The sequence below is a fragment of the Peromyscus californicus genome, unplaced genomic scaffold (genome assembly GCF_007827085.1).
Source record: "Peromyscus californicus insignis strain IS unplaced genomic scaffold, ASM782708v3 Scaffold_16__1_contigs__length_79575227, whole genome shotgun sequence".
In the NCBI taxonomy this organism is placed as follows: Eukaryota; Metazoa; Chordata; class Mammalia; order Rodentia; family Cricetidae; genus Peromyscus; species Peromyscus californicus.
The window spans coordinates 25541936-25561533 of NW_026294458.1; the positions used below are offsets into that span (position 1 = coordinate 25541936).

The following is a 19598-nucleotide window of genomic DNA, read 5'->3' on the forward strand; positions in this document are numbered from 1 at the left end:
CATTCTCAATTTCTACACAGCCAGGAGACCTCGAGTGTCTTTGTCAAGTATTCATTCTCTCTTCTTGAGGCAGTGTCTTGGTATGTTGATCTGGAGTTCCTAGGCTCAGATGATTTTTCTGCCTCAGTCTCCCTCCAGAGTAATTGTGATTCTAAGCATATGTCATACTGCCTGATTTTATCATCTTTCTTTTGTCAGTGGTATTTCCTGTTGCCCTGTGCCCATCTCTACCTGTGTGTACATTAAGATATTGTTTTCCTTCAAGGTGTGGTTTGTCTTTAATTTTTCTGTTCCTAAATCTTATTCACCTGGAGAAGGCATAATTGTGTCTTTGGTTGAATATTCCCTCCTCTGATCTACTTACTTGTTTATTTATCAACTTCCAGGCAGAATCTAGCAACTTAGTGCCTGAATGTTGCTGGTAGTTGATACGTTTTGACTCTATTTCCTCACCTACATTTCAAATCCTCTATATGACAGTGTCAAGAAGGACTGGAGACTACAGAAATACTTTGCTTGAGAAAACTCTTCTTGGTCAGTGTGAATTGATGTGCTTCTCCCAGCATGTACATGGCATGCTCTGCATTTTAAAGAGAAGGAGATAAAACGCTGGGGAACACAAATGATGTTTCTGTGATCCAGCATCTACTCGTGACCCCATTCAGAGAAGGCCTGTTTTCACCAAGTCTTGATTTCTCATTGGATCACATACGCCCAAAATAAGGGCTGATTATAGTGCCATACTTTCTTCCTTATCATCAATAAATGGGGTGGAGAAACCTGTAGGAGCAATGAAAATATCAAAGGAAAACTGTTCTTTTGAAATAGTTTTCATGCTGATTTAGGGTGATAATTGTATTCCCAGAGTTGATGACTTGGCAGAAACTTTCTGACTCAGACATCTAGAGTGACCACCAGGTTTCAGTGCCCACCCCTACACACACACACACACACACACACACACACACACACACACACACACACACACACACACACACCAGTAGGAGATTTATTTGGCTTGGCAGACTATTCTTCTTCCCTTCATTAGTGAAGGTGGCCTCTTGGGAATGACATTTTCAACAATAATGGAGATACCTCCTCTCCTATCAATAAAGCTGTGATTTACAGTATTTAATCTAGATGAAAGGAAGGAAAAAGAAGAGCCTACATGCAGGAGAGATGAAATTGTAAAATGGCTCACTCCCTAAAGTTTTTTTTTAAATATATAGAGTCTTAACTTGGCTCCCAGCCTTATTTGCAGCATACAAAGGTCCATCAATCAAAAGGATGAAAAGCTGGGCTTTCCAACACTGATGCAAGGCCATTTGACTACTAGCTTCTGTAGATTTTATTGGGTAAAGAGCATATTTAATCCCTGCTATCTCCCCTCTTGTCCTGTACTAAGCCTGTCTATATTAAATGCAGAAATTTCTTGTGTGATTTTTGCCCTGGAATTATCTGAAGCTCACTTTTTTAGCCATGTTCCACTGTAGTCTGCACTATCCTATGAACCTCAGTGATACAAAACATTCAGTTCTCATTAATAAGAGTGCACTCGGACTCTATTTTATTTATTCGTTTATAGGTTTTGTTGTTGTCTCGTTTTGGGGGGAGTTGTTTGGTTTGGTTTGAGTTTTTAGTTTGTTCTTCTTTGCCCTTGGATAACTGCCATTTGAAGCAGCTAGACCAATGGAAAATTAGTATTTTGTCACTAGCTTAGAAAAGCTGGAATAAAATGTAAAGCTTTCCCCCAAGGAACTATAAACTGCTCTCACGCACGCTTACCCTCAAAACTTAAGTGTGTGATTTAGTGTTTATTCAGCACCAACATTGTACAACCACTTCAAAAAAAAAAAAAAGCATTCTGTTTATCTAGCACTCCAAAGTTCTACAGGATGTCACATCCATTGCCTAATTAGTTCTCACCAGACTCTGGTTCTGAAGCAAATGGGGACATGCCCATTATCCCTACCACATACACTGGAAATAAAGCCCGGGCTTTTTAGCAGACTAGTTGAAGTCACAGAGCCACAGGGCATGAAGGAAACACTCCCTGATTCATCCTGAACCAACAAAAAAAGAGTTGGCTTACTTTTTTTCCCTCTCTCTATTTTCCCCTTTTAACCATGTTTTTCTACTCCCTGTTCGTTTGTCTGTTTTTAATTTATTGAGACAAGATCTCTCAATATAATACAGGCTGGTTTCAAACTCGCCATTCTCCTTCCTTTCCTGGAATGCTGGGATGGCTGGGCTCCCTACCCCTGCCTGATATTATACCTATTAGTTGATCCTTGCTTCGAATTTTCTAAAAGGATGTAAGGACTTGCTTCTGATTTTGCTGTAATCTGTTCTTCCCATTGTGCAAGGTGGTTCAGCTATCCACATCCCCTGCCCTCTTCTTATTTCATCGACGGCTGTCTGGAAACAGTTACTGTGGGATATCTTGCAGAAGAGAAGGATTGTACGGCAATGAAGATTCCCCCTCTCCCCTTTCTCCCCTCCAACACCTCCCTACCCCACCACTCCTAGTGCCCCCGTTCAGTGCAGGCTTTCTGTTCTCATTGAGGCTGCAGTTTGTGGGCTGAATTACTGCTTTGTATTCAGCCAGGGCCCATGGAGTATTCCCAGTGTATTTATTTTCTGTTCCTGAGCTGAATGCTGGGTGCCTCTTTGTCCTGATGCCTTCTGCAAAGAAGTTTCAGAGGTTGGGGAGGGGGGTAGCCGAGGAGGAGGGGCAGGAATGCCAATAAAGCTTTCTGTATCCCCCGGAGGAATGTGTGCAAACGTCTTTCCCATTGCTTCACTCAGTGTTCTCCCCTCTGCTGCCCTTGCTCTTAATTGGATCTAGACCCTAGAGAAAACAACTTTGTTAATGGGATGGTTAAAGAAAATGAGAGGTGGAAGTTGGCTGTGTTCAGTTCTGGCAACTTACCCTCTCTGGGAATAGCAGTCTCTGATGCCCGATCAGGGGAAGGGATTCCACTTTCCTGGTCGAGAGGAAACACCACTATTCTTTCATAGCTCCTTCCCCCCCCACCCCCACCCCCGTCTGTCAAAATGGAAGATTATATTCTACTTCTGCAGCCACCTGAACCTAATTTTCCTAATACATGTGACTCTCTGTTTTTCTCAATCACTTACCTGTTCCTTCTTTGACTCATGTAATCGTGGATTTGGCCAATGGCAGTTAAACAAGTTTTGTGGTGTGCTGAGTTGTGGAAATAAAATGCTCAATAAGAGAAATTAAGTAACTGCTCTCATGAGGCTTATATGCAAGCTGAGGAGAAAGACAATACACAAGTATGTCAATACATAAATGGAATAGTGACAGATAATGTGTAGCTAGAGTTTTCCTGCCTGGCCCACAGTCAGGACAAATCTCTCTCACCCGCCAGTCCCAAGCCGCTCAAACCCGATCAAGTAAACACAGACACTTATATTGGTTTCAAACTGTATGGCCGTGGCAGGCTTCTTGCTAACTGTTCTTACAGCTTAAATTAATCCATTTCTATTAATCTATATCTTGCCACGTGGCTTGTGGCTTACCGGTACTTTACATCTTCCTTGTCCTGATGGCGGCTGGCAGTGTCTCCCTCACCCAGCTTCCTGTCCTCTCTATTCTCCTCTCCGTTAGTCCCGCCTATACTTCCTGCCTGGCCACTGCCAATCAGTGATTTATTCATTGACCAATCAGCAACACATTTGACATACAGACCATCCCACAGCAATAATGGATAAGAATTATGGCAGAGCTACATAAAGTATCCAGGTTCCAAAGGATGCTGGTACAGGTACACTGAAACCTAACATTTTTACATGAGAGCTGATTATCACTGTTTACTCTTTTATTCCCACAGCTATAATGAAGCATACCATATACAATTAGGCTCATCCACTGAAAATATTCATTGTAATGAATATTAGTAAGTATAGTGTTTGGAACCATCACTATACCCTAGCTTTAGACATTCCTACCATTCCACAGATGTCACTCAAGTCCATTTCTAGTTAAACTTCATGTCCCGCCCACACCCTGGATAATCATGAATCTTTGTTTTTACATATTTGTTTTCCTAGCCATTTTTATGATAAACAGAATCATAAAATACGTAGTGTTTAGCATCTGGCTTCTTCCATTTGGAATAATGTTTTTCAGGTCAATCCATGTTGTATAGTACATATCAGCAGTGTGGTCCCTTTAATGACTGAACACTATTCCATTTTATAAATATTCCATAGTATGTGTAACTGTTCAGTACTTCTTGAACATTTGGCCATTATCTACTTCATGGTTGTCATGAACCAAGTTGTGATAAACATTTGTGGTCAATTGTTTGTATGTAAAGATTCATCTTCAGTAGACATTTTGCATTGAAATTTCTGAATTATACTGTAAATTTATTTTTACTCTCTAATATACTACCATATTATTTTCAAAAATAGCACTGCACAGCCATTCCAGTGTCTCCATACCTTTGTCAACACTGATTGCTATCTATCATGTTGTTGTAGCTGTTAAGTGTGTGTCTTTCATTTGGTTTTAACTTATACTTACATAATTCTTAATGTTGACCATCTTTCTTGTGCATATTGACTGTGTGTGTACATCTTGTTGATTTGATGTTCTTATTATTTTGTCTATTTTGATTTGGATGTTGGTCTTATTTTTGGATTTTGAGAATTCCTAATATATGCTTCATATAGTCTTTTAAATCTTATTGTGTAGTTGGTTTTTTTTTTTAATTTTTATTGATTTTTTTCACAATATATATCACAGTTGCCCCTCCTCCAATTACTTTTAGATCCTCCCTACCTATCTACCCACCCACCCAACCCCATGCCCTTCTTTCTCTCTTTAGAAAATAGACAAACTAGCCATTATAACAATGAAGAAGAAGAGGCAGAGGAGGAGGAAGGATGGAGAAGAACAGAAAAACAGAAAATCAATAACCCTAATAGAAGCAAAAGACCAGCAAGACAAAAAAAGTGTTCAAATAAAATAATATGAGACAGTTTTTTATGTATCTCTTCTCTTGTTTGCATTTATAGTGTAAACATTTTTTTTTAATTCTTAAAGTTGATTATTTTTTTATTTTGAGATAGGGTTTCTAGCCCAGGATGTCCTTAAACCCTATGTAGCTAAGTATGACCTTAAATTCCAGATCTTCCTGCCTCCATGTCTCATGTGCTGATATTACAGGCAACAGCTTATCCAGTGCAGTGCTGGGAATTGACCCAGGGTCCCATGCCTCTGAGGCAAGCACCCTACCCATTGAGTTACATTCCCAAACCAACATTTCTTTTTTTATTTTTTAATTATTATTAGAAAAATTTTATTTTTAAGAAATTTTCTATTCATTTTACATACCAACCACAGATCACCCTCTCCTCCCTCCTCCCACCTCCCATCCTTCCCCACCAACCCACCCTTCATTCCCACCTCCTCCAAGGCAAGGTCTCCCATGGGGAGTCAGCAGAGCCTGTTACATCCAGTTGAGGCAGGTCCAAGTCCCTCCTCCCTGCTCCAAGGTTTCGCAAGGTGACCCACCATAGGCACTGGGCTCCAAAAAGCCAGCTCATGCACCAGGGGATGGATCCTGATCCCCCCTGCCTGGGAGCCCTCTAAACAGTTCAAACTAAACAACTGTCTTGCCTATTCAGAGGACTTAGTCCAGTACCATGGGAGCTCTACCGCTATTGGTCCACAGTTCATGTGTTTCCACTAGTTTGGCTAGCCATCTCTGTACATTCTCCCATCATGATCTCGGTGTCCCTTGCTCATAGAATCCCTCCTCTTTCATCAATTGGACTCCTGGAGCTTGGCCTGGTGCCAGGCTATGAATCTCTACATCTGCTTCCATCAGTCATTGGTTGAAGGCTCTGTGATGACAGTTAGGGTAATCACCCATCTGATCATTGAAGTAGGCCAGTTCAGGCATCCTCTTGACTATTGCCAGTAGTCTAAGGTGGGGTCATCCTTGTGGATTCCTGAGAACTTCCCTAGCACCCTGTTTCTCCCTATTCCCATGATGTCTTCATTTATCATGGTACCTCTTTCCTTGCTCTCCCACTGTGTCCCTGTTTTAGCTCAAACCTCCTGTTCTTCTATGTTCTCATCCCCCATCCCTTGCCCTCTATTACCCCCATCCTCAGTTTGCTCATGTAGATCTCATCTATTTCTCCTTTGCTGGGTGATCCATGCATCCCTCCTAGAGTCCTCCCTGCTAGTTAGCCTCCCTGGAGCTGTGGGTTGCAGTCTGGTTTGCTTTTCAGCCCCACATTTCCAATGTCATGAAATATACTATATCAAGTTTGTCTTGTGAATTGTACTTTAAGAATTTAAGGACTTCGTTACTGTTGGAAAGTTACAAAAGTTATTGTCAAGGCATAAAAGAAACTTTTAGAGCTTTAGCTTCTGCATTTAGGTCTATGATCCACTTTTGATTAATTCCTGCATATGGTATGGGGAGTGTTCTGGATTCCTTTGTTTTCAGTGTGGATATTGAATTAACCCACCACCGTTTGCTGAACAGACATCATTTCCTTACAGAATTTATTTGGCACTTTTCATAGTTTTCTTATTCTTAAATTACTTCATTTCAATAGAAAAGAATGGTCCATGAAAGCCGAAGTTACTGATTTGTTCAGGCCAGTCATTGCCTTCTGATGCTGTGCTTTATAGTCTGTATTCTGGTAACTTCTTGGCTTCTAAAAGATATAAAAATCATGGTCTCTTCATCTAGAATCTACTGAAGACAGATAGTTTTGCATTAGGTAAGGATAGATATGGAGCCCCGTTTTGTTTCATACAGCCTTCAAAACTTTTAAAAGTAGAAATAGGATAGATTCTTCGCTATTTAATAAGAAAAGTATAGAGTCACTTGTTCATGTTATATGAAAAAAGTCTGCCAAAAAAAGGATAGAATTTCTAAATCAAAAGAAGCTGATGTATAAATTATTTTCATAAAGGATACTGTTATACATACATTGCTACTTTGCTCTACTTTTTAAAATCCAACACAGGTGGATAAATGCTAAGAAATATATCCCTTTTCATGTTAGACAATAATAGTAACAACAGTCGATTTGTCTTTTCCAGCCCAGGCAGCTCTAGTTTGCACCAATATACGTCATGCTACCACCCTAACTTATGCATAAGGTTTCCATTTGTATGTGTTATTCCTTTTTGAGAGTTTGATTATCAAGATTATTGCTTTTCTCCAAAGTTAGTTGGTTTTGATTTCCTTTTCTTCACACATTTTACCATGATATACTCTGCTCTACTCTTTCTCCGGGGTTCCAAGTACCATACTTTAAACATAAAACCAAGAGCATTACAATTTTTCTCTCTGTAGAACGGAAAGTCAAGCAAGTTTAAAACTAAGATTTTTAAAAATCTCCACAACCTACCCCAGATTATATAGAAACACATTAAATTATTTAGCTGCTATAACTTCCAATAAAAATAAAACTGATTTATTAAATACATATTTATAGAACTCTAAAATACAAAAATTGTTTTATACTGTCCGGAAAGAGTTCAGTGACCTGTGTCAAACCAAGAGTCTTGACAGAGAGTGGGGATGAGTTTGTGCAAAACCGGAGAGAACAGACAAGTCCGGAATCTAGACAAAAGGGACTTTATTTTCCCATTTGCTCACCACCAGATGCAAAGCTAAAGTAGAAGAAGGCACTGGATGCTTTTTGGAGAAGATGATGAGTTACCTAACCAAAATGAGAAAGGAAAGGAAACACTTTCAGGAAAAGGGTTATCAATATTGAGTCTTCAGCAGTATATAGCAAGAATTTGCTCATGGTGGTTACAAAGAAGAACAGATGCTTGCAGAGAAAATTATAGAATGTGTACAGGCATGCAGGGAATTCAGTAATGGAGAAGTGAAGTGGTACAAATTACATAGTATGTAATTGAATGTGAACGAAGAAATGTAGCTGGAAAAGTTCAAAGTGATTTAACAAAAAATAGAGACTACCTGACATGTATGAAGACTCCAAAGTTAACCAGAATAGATCTGGCAAAGTAGAGAAAGATTAATTGTGAGCCATATTGAACACCAAATTTTTTGTATGAATCTAATTTTATAAGCCCAATATTGTTCAGTAACTCAAATGGATAGAGTGATAGCTAGTGGGACAGTTTGAAGATGAGGAAAAGCTGGGAGTAGGGTCATCATCTAAAGGATTTCTGCAGTCATGTGTGTTTGTTGATATAAATTTAGAGCAATGAGTATGTTACTGAAAATGAGTAAAAAGACATGAGAAAAATTTGGGAGAAACATGTAAGAAGTTAGGACATGGAAGAAATGTGGAGATTTTACTGAAGTTTCAAGTATTTCCATAACTAAGAATTAGGAAAGGGGGATGTTTAGTGAGGGAGAGGTGATGAATTGTGTTTTTAAACCCTTGAATCTAAGTTTGCATGAAATGATCTAGTGAGGTTTCCAGCCTATAGACTTAAATAAGTACCTAAGTATGTCACTGCTAAAGACTGGACTGGGAAGCATGGCAGAGTACTAGAGTGAAGAGTGATACTATAAAATAACCATGAATGGCATAAAATTATACATTAGCACTTATGGTTATATGTAGGAAAATGCCCATGTATAAATCAGATAATGGATAGAAAGCGAGACAGAGACAAAAAACAAAAAGAATAAACAAACTTTCGAAAAAAATATTTAAGAAACTTTTCAAGTTTCAGTATAAATAACTGAAGGGAGTTCAGGTCATTAGACCTTAAAACTTTGCCCTGGTTTTCCTTGCATGCAACATCTTCCTCTCTGGTGTCTAAAGCCCTTTGTGTGACCCTTCCAACAGGAAATTCAGCAAGACCTGAGAACTAGCACTTAGAGACACAAAGCAAAACTTTTTTTTTTTCTTTTGACTAATGGAATCTCAAAGAAACACAGAAGAGTTGTGCTGGCTCCTGTCATCATTTATTTACCATAATCAAGACTGACAAGAGAAACAAAGAGACCCATGTCTTTTTACGGAGGAGGAAACCAAGCCAGTTGATTTGAAGAAAAGGGCCAGGATAGAAGCCAAACTCTCTTTCTCATCCTCTTGTCCTATTTCTGGTTTGCTTTTTCTTGTCAGCATTTTCTCCAGCAGATCGATTTCTCATCGGCTAGTGCCAGTGATTTTTAAGCAAAGAGAGAAACTTACTCTTTGCAGGTGAAAGATAATCAAATTGAATATTACATGGCCCCTGAAGTGCAGGCAGCTGATAACAAGAGCCAAACTCAATATCCTGACAGATGTTGTCTTGGATTGATTAATCTCTCTGCTCACTCTGGTTAGCCATCCTCCAGCATAGACAACCCAAGTCCTTGGCCCCATCCCAAAAGGCTTTCTGCATGGCTGGGGCTGGCCCAGGGGAGCATCTCTCTTAAATGTGCAATACAATTCCTTCCTTCTGATGAGGAGGAAATTAAAACACAGCTTGCCTACTTCTACTTTAAAATCTGCTGTACAAGAAGGCTATATTCTGGGCTTAGTTTATGATGCTTAGAATAAAGATGTCTTTCCTCTGAGTTTTTTGTTTAGCCAACCCGCATGTGTGTGGATGCATATGCGCACACATACACACCTCTTGAGCTTTAGGAAATAAGAGATACACATTTATGTGTGTGTGTGTGTGTGTGTGTGTGTGTGTGTGTGTGTGTGTGTGTGAGTGAGTGATGGGGAAAATTTAGAACAAATTGAATCATTAAAAGGTGAAAGGAGCCGGGCGGTGGTGGCGCACGCCTTTAATCCCAGCACTCGGGAGGCAGAGCCAGGCGGATCTCTGTGAGTTCGAGGCCAGCCTGGGCTACCAAGTGAGTTCCAGGAAAGGCGCAAAGCTACACAGAGAAACCCTGTCTCGAAAAACCAAAAAAAAAAAAAAAAAAAAAAAAAAAAAAAAAAGGTGAAAGGAGAAAACACGTGTGTGAGGGACGATAAGATGATTCTTCACCATTGTTTCTCATCTTGTTTCCCTTCCTCGTTCCCTGCTTTCCTCCCTTCAAAATTCCTTCTTTCCTCTTTTGTTCTGTCAAACAGTGTGCACATGTTGAGGCTAGAAAGAAGAAGGCATGTGGTAGGTACACACCCTCAAAACCATACCTCCCCCTTTGTAGGGGGATGCAGGGGGTGTTAAATCTCAAAATAGCTATGGGATGTACTCCATAAATAGATGGAGCAGAAAGACATGGAAGGAAGTGTCTTGTACAGGATAACTTAGGTCTTGGTCCTTAAAAGATGGTTGACTAGTCACCAAAGGGAAAAAGAGAGGAACATGGAGAGGTGAGTAGATAGTATGAGCTAAAGGAAATAAGAAGATTCACCAAAGCCCTCCTCAACTCCTTTGTTGACTCCATGTATTTCTGAGCCAGAATTTTACTTCTGGGCCTCATTCTCACTCCAAGTATAATATCACATATTGTTGATCTCATTTTCCTGGTTACTCTACCCTTGACTGTTGCTTCCTTTAATCTCTGTCCTTAGCATTTATATGTTACCCACACCACCATACCAATGAATATGAAAGTCATATTCTTTTTTCAGTCTTGGGACAAAATACCGGTAGGAGAGAGAGGACTTGAATATAGCTTGCCTGGTCACACAGAGGTGCTCATGTAGTGTGTGTTTTACTTTACGTGTATGGGTGTTTTGCCTTCATGTATGTGTACTATGTGAATACCTGATGCACACAAAGGCAAGGAGATGGGGTCAGATTCCCTAGAACTGGAATTACAAATAGTCGTGAACTACTAGATGTGAAGGTTGGAAAATGACCCATGGTCCTTCACAAGATTAGCAAGTACTCTTAACTGCTAAGTCATCTCTCCATTCCCCCCCCCATTAGTGTTTGTAGAATTATGTACTTCAGTGATGCAAATTAAAGATAAATGTTTCAAAACCACTTCCCACAATCCCTCAGTTTCAAAGAATAAAGTTTTAAATCTATGGAAATAAAACCCGTAAGAATTCTAACTCTCCTTTGAATTGATGCATGATTTCTATGTTAGAATTGCAAGTGTATACAGGGAAATCTTTGTGAATGTCATTGCTGTAAGGGAAATATAAGCAGAATAAACATTTTACTTTAAAATTCATAAAATTACAGAATACATTTGCCCCAGCCCTGCTCTTTTCACCCCAGTCCCCAACTATATCACCTGTCTTGCCCCTGGCAGCTTCCCCCTGAGTCCTTTGCCCAAAGCCCTGTTGACATATCCCAGAGTTCTCTCATTTGCATTCTCTTCCAGGGCCTATGTTAATTCAGTATCAGCGGCATTACCATGCAGCATGAAGAGCAAGGCACTATCATTATTTACTATGATGCCTTGAGTTTATATACTACCCTCAGGAAGTTCCAAATGCCTACACCATCCAGTCTGCAGAAATCATCTCTATGCCTAACGTGAGGCTCTGCCTGCTCTCCATGATAGCACAAGAAAAATCAAGAAGCTATGTCATGGACCAAAGACAACACTCCCTTCTGCTCCTGACTGTCATGCTAGGCATATTCAAAAGCATTAAGGAACGTGTGGCTTGCTCTCAAAGTGAGAGTCCAGTGGATCTACATTAGAGAAGATTTAACTCAGCCCATAGTCTTTGTCATTGTGTGACTGTATGTCTCTATCCCTCTCTTAGCAACACTGTGAAGTAGACACACTTGCCTTTACATTGTATAGAGACCATTTCTTTTTAATCTACCTATACATATCTATACACTCTGCTATCTACAACTTGATAAGATTTCAAGCTTGTTGTTTTTAATTTCTTTAATAAGGTAGAATGTTCAGGCAGGTTTAAGGTAGGGGACCCCAAAATAAAATGGTTTTTCCTTAGCTAAACTTTAGAAATACCTCTGGCTATGTCTGTAGCTCCACTCTTGTCAAAGACCAGGCATGCTAGAAGTGTTTAAGCCAAAATGTCTTTGGTTCTGCCTGAGCCACAGATCAGGGAGGCTGAGAGCAGTATCTGGTTTCTTGTTATGGTTCATCCCCTAAATCAGCACCCATGCCTGAGAGCTGTACCTTATGTTTTGACCAAAACAAGATGGATAGTAACACATTTGGGAGATCCATTTCTGCTATTTGTTAGACCTGTCTTCTTTCTCTTAGCTTCCCACCTACAAATAGATAATAGGCTCCTTTCTAAAATCCCGTTTTCTGTGAAATTCATTCTTTTTTTTTTTTTTTTTTTTTTTTGTTTTTTCGAGACAGGGTTTCTCTGTGTAGCTTTGCGCCTTTTCCTGGAACTCACTTGGTAGCCCAGGCTGGCCTCGAACTCACAGAGATCCACCTGGCTCTGCCTCCCGAGTGCTGGGATTAAAGGCGTGCGCCACCACCGCCCGGCTGTGAAATTCATTCTTTGAATTTGAACTTCCAGTCCATGCCTAGAAGCTTTGTGTAACCATGGGCAAAAGAACCCCTAACTCCTGAGTTAAAGCCCACCTTTAACTCAGAAAGCAATTCTCTGTCAAAATCAAAGACACCGCACATTTTCCTGTATCATCTTTGCCAGCCTGGGCTACCAAGTGAGTTCCAGGAAAGGCACAAAGCTACACAGGGAAACCCTGTCTCGAAAAAACCAAAAAAAAAAAAAAAAATGATTATAATAACTACTACACAGACCTCCAAACTTAGATACACAGAGGCATTGTTTGGGATGAAAGACTTATAATAGAGTAAATATAGAGAGTGTTTGGATCCTAGAATCTATAAACATCTCCAAATATAGCAGAAAAGTGGTTTTCTATCTAGAGTAAAGAGTTGAAAGTGAAAACAAAACAAAACAAACAATCAAACCCAAAATCTTCTGAGAAAAAGATGCGCAACCCGGGAGAAATATCTAGTTGGGCTCTGACCAAAAAGTACCTTGCTCTGGTCATCTTGTTGCCAGGAAAAACCAGAGGAAAGAGGATATATTCTAATTTTTAGTGTTAGGTTTAGGATTGAGAGCAGGTAGAGATCCAGAGTCAGAATGAAAGGCAGCAGCTTAAGAGAGTTTGGCTAAGAGAAAGCAGAGGCCAAGAGAAAGCTGTGGGCAGTTGTGACCACTTGTAGAGGCCCACAGAGGCTTTCTAGTAAGACCTTATTCAAGGTCAGAGACTCTGAGCTTGCTTTACCCAGCAGGGCTGCATAATGGGATGATTTGGCCATGGGCGTGGTTAGCAGGTGTTTTGAAGGGTCTACTCTTGGCTGTATGCTGTGCTTTGATCATGAAAAGGGGGAGGTTTTTTGCTTTACTCCTCAGCATTGTATAAAAAGCCCTTTGGACTAAACCTCGAGGCAAGTGGATATTGACCCAGGACCTCCCAAAGCTATCCTGTGTCTCTGTCATTCTTATCAACTCCATCGTTTTTTTTTTTTCTATCTATCATTTCCTCATTCTTCTCTCCTCTTCCCCAAGAACTCTTTCAAAAGGTAGGAGCAGGTCAGAGCTGGACTCCAACAGACTCACACAATCACTTGGTCATATTGGGTGTCATATCGCAGTGCCTGTGCAAAGATTCACAACAGTGGTCATAGCATAAAACTCAATTATTGTGTTATCCAACAGGAAGAGATTCAATGAGAGCAGCTTGATTCCTCACAGACTCCAATCCCCTCGAGACACATCAAAGGGATCTAGCTAGCCTTTCTTGTGAGGAAGATGAGTTTTAACTAAAATATGATCCCCTCTGAGCTGAGAGGAGCCCAAGGTTGCAGGATTGCTCTATGTGCTTCAAGCCCAAGAAAGGTAAATCCTTAGAGGTCAGACCTGCAGTTTTATTACATGTCTAATGATGGAGGGATAGAGGGATGGAGGGAAGAACAAATGAGTAGAAGGCACGGGCTGGGGAGGGCAGAGATATGCTGAGGAACGGCACTGTAAACGACACAGGTTAGATTTAATAGATAGATAGATAGATAGATAGATAGATAGATAGATAGATAGATAGACAGATAGAAAGCATTTTGAGAAACCTACTAAAAATAAAGGGATTTGGGGAGGAGATGAAGACACCACTGGATATGTTTCCCCTCGTAATGAAGACTTCTCCCATTTCTGCTATCACTGTGTCCTTCTGTTAGTCACCCCAAGGTGAGGTCCAAAACTCATCCTCCAAGATCTATAGATTCACACAAATTAAACTTCTGTATTGAGATCCAATAATACAATAGTCCATTTAAGATGGAGTATTTTTTTGATTTATTTATTTTTATTTTATATGCATGGGTATTTTTGCCTGCATGTATGTCTGTGTGAGGATGCCAGTTCCCCCGGAACTTGAGTTACCAACAGTTGTGAGCTGCCCTGTGATTGTTGAGGATTGAACCCGGGTCCTCTGGAAGAGCAGTCAGTACCCACAACCACTGTACCAAGATGGAGTATTCTTGTTTTTTAAACCATGTGAAACATTTTTTAATTTTATTTTTACTTATTTTTTTTTAATTGTATGGGTATGGGTGTTTTGCCTCTATGTATGTCTGTGCACCATGTGTGTGCAGTGCCCTTAGATACCAGAAGAAGATGTTGGATGCTGCAGGACTAGAGTTACAAATGGTTGTGAGCTGCCATGTGGGTGATGGGAATTAGACCTGGATCCTCTGGAAGCCAGTGCTTGTAACCACCAAGTCATCTTTCCAGCTCCAAGATGAAGTGTTCCTAGAGTGATTACTCTCTCATCCTTCATGTGTACATGTTACACAGCTCTCTTTCCTGAGCCCTTCCTTTCCCATCACAATTGAATTTCTTAACTGTAATGAGACATGCATACAGTCTAAAGGAAGAAGAGCTCCAAAAGACAGGATCCTGTGTTTTAAAATACTTGCTGGGAGGTTAGCAGAGACCATTTCCAGCTTTCCTGTCCTTTTCACAGGCTTACCATTCATTACCTTGTTGGGAAATGCTTCCTTTGAGGGATATTATTTCATGTTAACTTTTCTCTCTATATATATTGTACCTAGGATTTCTGGAACTACAATTGATACCCGGGTCCTTTTCTGTGAAAAATCTGTATCAATACCCTTCAGTTCAGAGAAAATTCTATTCATTATGTGGCACAGGAACCAAGGGACAAGAAAGTGCAGGTGGGCATTGGTGCTCATCCAGTTGAAAGCATTATAGTGTTAATGATGGTGGTAAATACTTGGTTCAATGACTACTTGGGCTGTTAATAATTTTCATCCTTCATGGCAAGCCACTAAGAAGACACAGACAAGCAGGTGGGTACACAGACAGACAGACAGACAGACAGACAGACACACACACACACACACACACTCACACATGGGGAGCATTTCATGTCTGGTAGAAATATTTTAAAGGTTTATAAGATAAGCAAAGAATAGGACAGTGCCTACAGTATACATGAGAGTGTTTCTATGGGTTTCAATGATATTTTATTAGTTTATCCAATGGGAGAATCTAACTTCTTTTAACCAACAACAGAAGAATTATTTTATGTATTTCTAATATTGATATGATATGCATATATGTGTATAAACATATAATACCACTAATGAAAGCTTTTTACTCAAATGGCAAAATTAATTTCAGGTCATTGTAATTTACTTCTTTTTTTCAATATTTTTCAACTTCAATAGCATAGTCACATTTACTGAAATGATGGAGCAATGGTTCTGACTTGGTCTACCTCAGTGTTAGCTGGAAGACTTGTGCTGGGCAGAGCTCTGTAATTAGTCCACTTTGTAAGTTCAGATGAGGCGCATGTAGATAGTCTAATGAATCATACTAGGAGTGTCACTGCTATAGTCAAGTGCAGACAGTGAGCCACCATTTAGTAGTCAGTTTATTTAGTTTTCTCTGCCTGGTAAAAGGTGTAAACACACATTAAGTTGAAAAAGTGCATTTTTTACTCAACAGTATAGTAAGTGTCTGCATTCTATTCTGCTAGGAAAAATAGAGGATTTATATTCTGATGTGTATCTCATTTCTCGTGATGCATACATAGTTGATACACCATAATATTGTTAAATAATGACATTAAACAGTGAATTCTCTTATGCTTTAGATTGTTACTATTGTTCTTTTGACCCAAGCCCAAATTGCAAGGTCATTAGCAACTTCTGTAGGTGCCTATAACTAGGAACTTTCTGCCATCACTTGTTTAATTCTTGATTGCTAGAAAGCTTATATTTTCATTATAAAACTATCTCTTTTTGATCTAGGGACTTGGTTTTTCAAAAAAAGAAAATTAGCTATAGTGGAGGAAGAGGGCTCTAGTGAGTTGCCAGCGATGTAGAAAATGCCATCAGTAAAGCAAACATTGGCAACTTTTGATGGAATCAGCAATATTCGGACTGGATGGCCTCAAAGAATTTTAGGCAGGCAGAGAGAATCCCTTAAAAGTCTTCCTTGAGACAGGATGGTTTTAGCTTAATATATACCTGGACCTCCCTCCTCATGTCATATAATTCCAATTTTATTCTGGTGTTGGGTAATACAATCATTATGAAAAATTAAGACGTAGCCAAGCCCTCCAAGCAAGCCGCTCCATGGGAACAGATCCCAGGTAGCCAACTTTGTTGCAATAATGGTCTCCATAATACTGTGACCTTACAAGCAGCCAATTCAGGCTTGGAAGAATAGACTTGCCATAGAGGAGGTGCCACCACTGTGAGAGGGAACCTCTCTGAGAACACGATTACTGTTCATATTGAGAAAGCGCAAATTAGACCAGAGCCTGGAAGAATAGATGACACTTCTAGCAGGTGAGCAAACTTGAGGAACTGGAGTGAAGAGACAAATGGCAGTTGATACAAAATTTTTCAGATGAATCAAGTAATAGTCAATATCTATTTGACTGATTATATGTCATTTTCTGTGACTTCAATTTTGTTGTGGAAAGTTTGGGTGAGGATAAGCAGTTCAGAACTGTTTCAAAGCTGAACCTGGGAACAGAAGAAAGCAAAGAAATGCGGAACTATGTGTATATTCTTCAAAGACTTTATGAGTGAGCAGTTACTTTCGGAATGGTTTCCAGCAGATAATGGAGGAAGGCTCAAAGAACTTCCTGTAAAATTAATCCTGCAGTGCAATGTCCTTCAGATTCACTAGTGTCCACTGGGATGACACAACTGTGGAAGTTTTCTTCAACGCTATTTCTTTTGGCCAATTGATATTCTTGTCTTTTCAGTGTTTAACCAAGGCCAGTGACAAGGTACAAGAATCAATGGTCTTATGAAAAATATGTTCTTATTCGGTACAATTGCTTATTGAGAAGGTTTAGAAACCTGTGACTTAGAGTTATGATTTAGGTGCAACATAAGCATTAGCAATAAAAGCAGCAGATATGGTCTTAATGTGATAAAAATTGTGTGTCCTAATAATGGAAACTCAGGCAGCAGCAGCAGCAGCAGCAGCAAGCTGTTTCCTGAAGCCCACTAAGGGGATATACTAAAGACAAATCAAAACAAAACAACTAACAAACAAAATATGTACGGACTCGGAGTCCCTCACCCTTTCAACAGTTTATGTGAGGAATGACCTGGCAGAGAAGCTGAGAGAGTTTAGGAATCTAAGTAGATGCTTACTTACCCAAAAGAGCAGTCCTTAAATGTGCCAATGAGTCTCACTTTTCCTTCACTACAGCTCCATAAACAGGCATCTTTCTGCTCCCATTCAGTTTTTCCAAAGCATTTACAGTTTCTTAATGAGACATTTGCCTGCTATTTATTACCATTTAAAAGGGCAAGTAGTTAATGTCCCACTGTTAAAAATTCTTAGTAATTAATTATTAACTAAATAAGCTCAACCCCTCTCTACTTACCTCACTTTCTGTTGTGTCTCCCAGTATTTACACATTGCTAGAGTAATTAAAGGATGGCAGGAGAAGCGCATCAGCCTGTGGGGGTCATCTGCATCACAGTGCTCACCTCTGCAGTTCACACTAGTTCTGTTTCTGTAGAAAGAATATAGAGGGCTGACTCCACCAGCTAGCCCTGCGACCTCAGGTCACCAGGACAGATTTCCATAGGTATGCATCAGGTATAGAGCTGAACAGGTTACTTTTACTTTCATCTTTGAAAGGGACGTGTGATGAGTGAAAACTACAGATCCCAGCTTGCAAACCAGCTTCATGTTGATGCTCAGGGGAAAAAAAAGAAGGCTTTACATAAAGAGATGTTTCATCTCCCTGAGAGGTCACTTAGCAGTAAAGGGGAAGACAGTCGATGGCATTCCAACTTGCCACTGCATCAAATTTGGTCTGAAAGCTATGCTTTGTCCACATCTGACTTGCATTGTACCTGAAAGACCCAGAGGGACAATGCTTAAACAAACAGCTGCTTGTTAAGCTTTCCCTATGTCTCAGAAGAGTGTCAGTTGATAGTCTAATACTTTGTAGTTAAAAGCATCTCTCATCCAAGAGACAGCAATAGTTTTACCTATAAAAACTCATTAGAGCTTTCAGCATCCCTCCCAGGTAGTCAGAAAACAAAGAGATCTCTCCAGTGCAGATTGGAAATGCAATGCAATCAGGCAATCCTTTTTTTTTTTTTTTTTTCATTTTTGCATGATGGCTCAGCACCTTGTGTGTCTCCTGGTTATTGTCCATTCAGGGAGGCACTAAATCATGTGATTAATGAGGATTTCTTCTCAAAGAAAATTCTATATCTGTAGTTCTCAACCTGTAGGGGTCAAATGACCCTTTCACAGGGGTCACATATCAGATATTCTGAATATCAGTTATTTACATTACAATACATAACAATAGGAAAATTGTAGTTATGAAGTAGCAATGAAAGTAATTTTATGGTTGGGGGTCACCACAATGTAAGGAAATGTATTAAGGGGTTGCAACATTAAGAAGGTTGAGAATCACTGCTCTATGAATAGCTAAAGCAGGGTTTGTGCTTTATAGTCCTTGTGTATCTGCAAATCAGTAAATTAACTCATTTCTAAAGAGCTCATTGTTAGGCTTTTATGTAGTTATGCTCTTGGTATGGCAAAAGACCAATGACTCTGAAGTCAGACAGCCTTGACCACTCAATGAGCTGTATAATGTTTAATTTCTCTAATGTTTCTGAGTCAAAATGATCAGAAAAATGATGCCTGTCTTACATGATGACTAACAGTATGCTATGACTATTTTAATTGTGCCTTCAGTCAAGACTGGATGTTTCTCATTTTGTTGAACTTAAATGGAACCTGTAGTAGCCATCTATGTGTGATTAAGTTCCTAGGCTGGAAAACTTTTAATACCCTCTGCTGCCTTCCAAAATAAAATGCCTAAAGCTGAAATTTACTGCATACATTTCTCCATTCAGATTTCATTGTCAGTAGTTGCACATTGGAAATTTCAAATAAACTTTACTTTGGTGAATTTCTCCTGGGGAAAATATTCTTTTTATATTTGTAGGACAACACACAGTGTTGATAAATGGGGCCTTTATCCCTTTATTAACTTCTGGTAGCATCCATTATTTACTATTGTAACTTTGAATCATGTTTCCAATTGTAAATAGTATTTACTCACTATATAAAAATTTAAATATGGATACATATAAGGAAAGAAAGTGTTACTTTTTTTAAATTTCTTTACAGAGGTGAGGACTGAGCTCAGGACCTTGTCTCCTCAGTGA

At 39.6% G+C, this 19598-nt stretch overlaps 1 protein-coding gene across 3 annotated transcripts in view; it reads left to right on the forward strand.

The window, feature by feature from the left end:
• Lsamp (limbic system associated membrane protein) overlaps window positions 1-19598 on the forward strand; it is a 620698-nt gene that overhangs the window by 17717 nt on the left and 583383 nt on the right. The window lies entirely within an intron of this gene.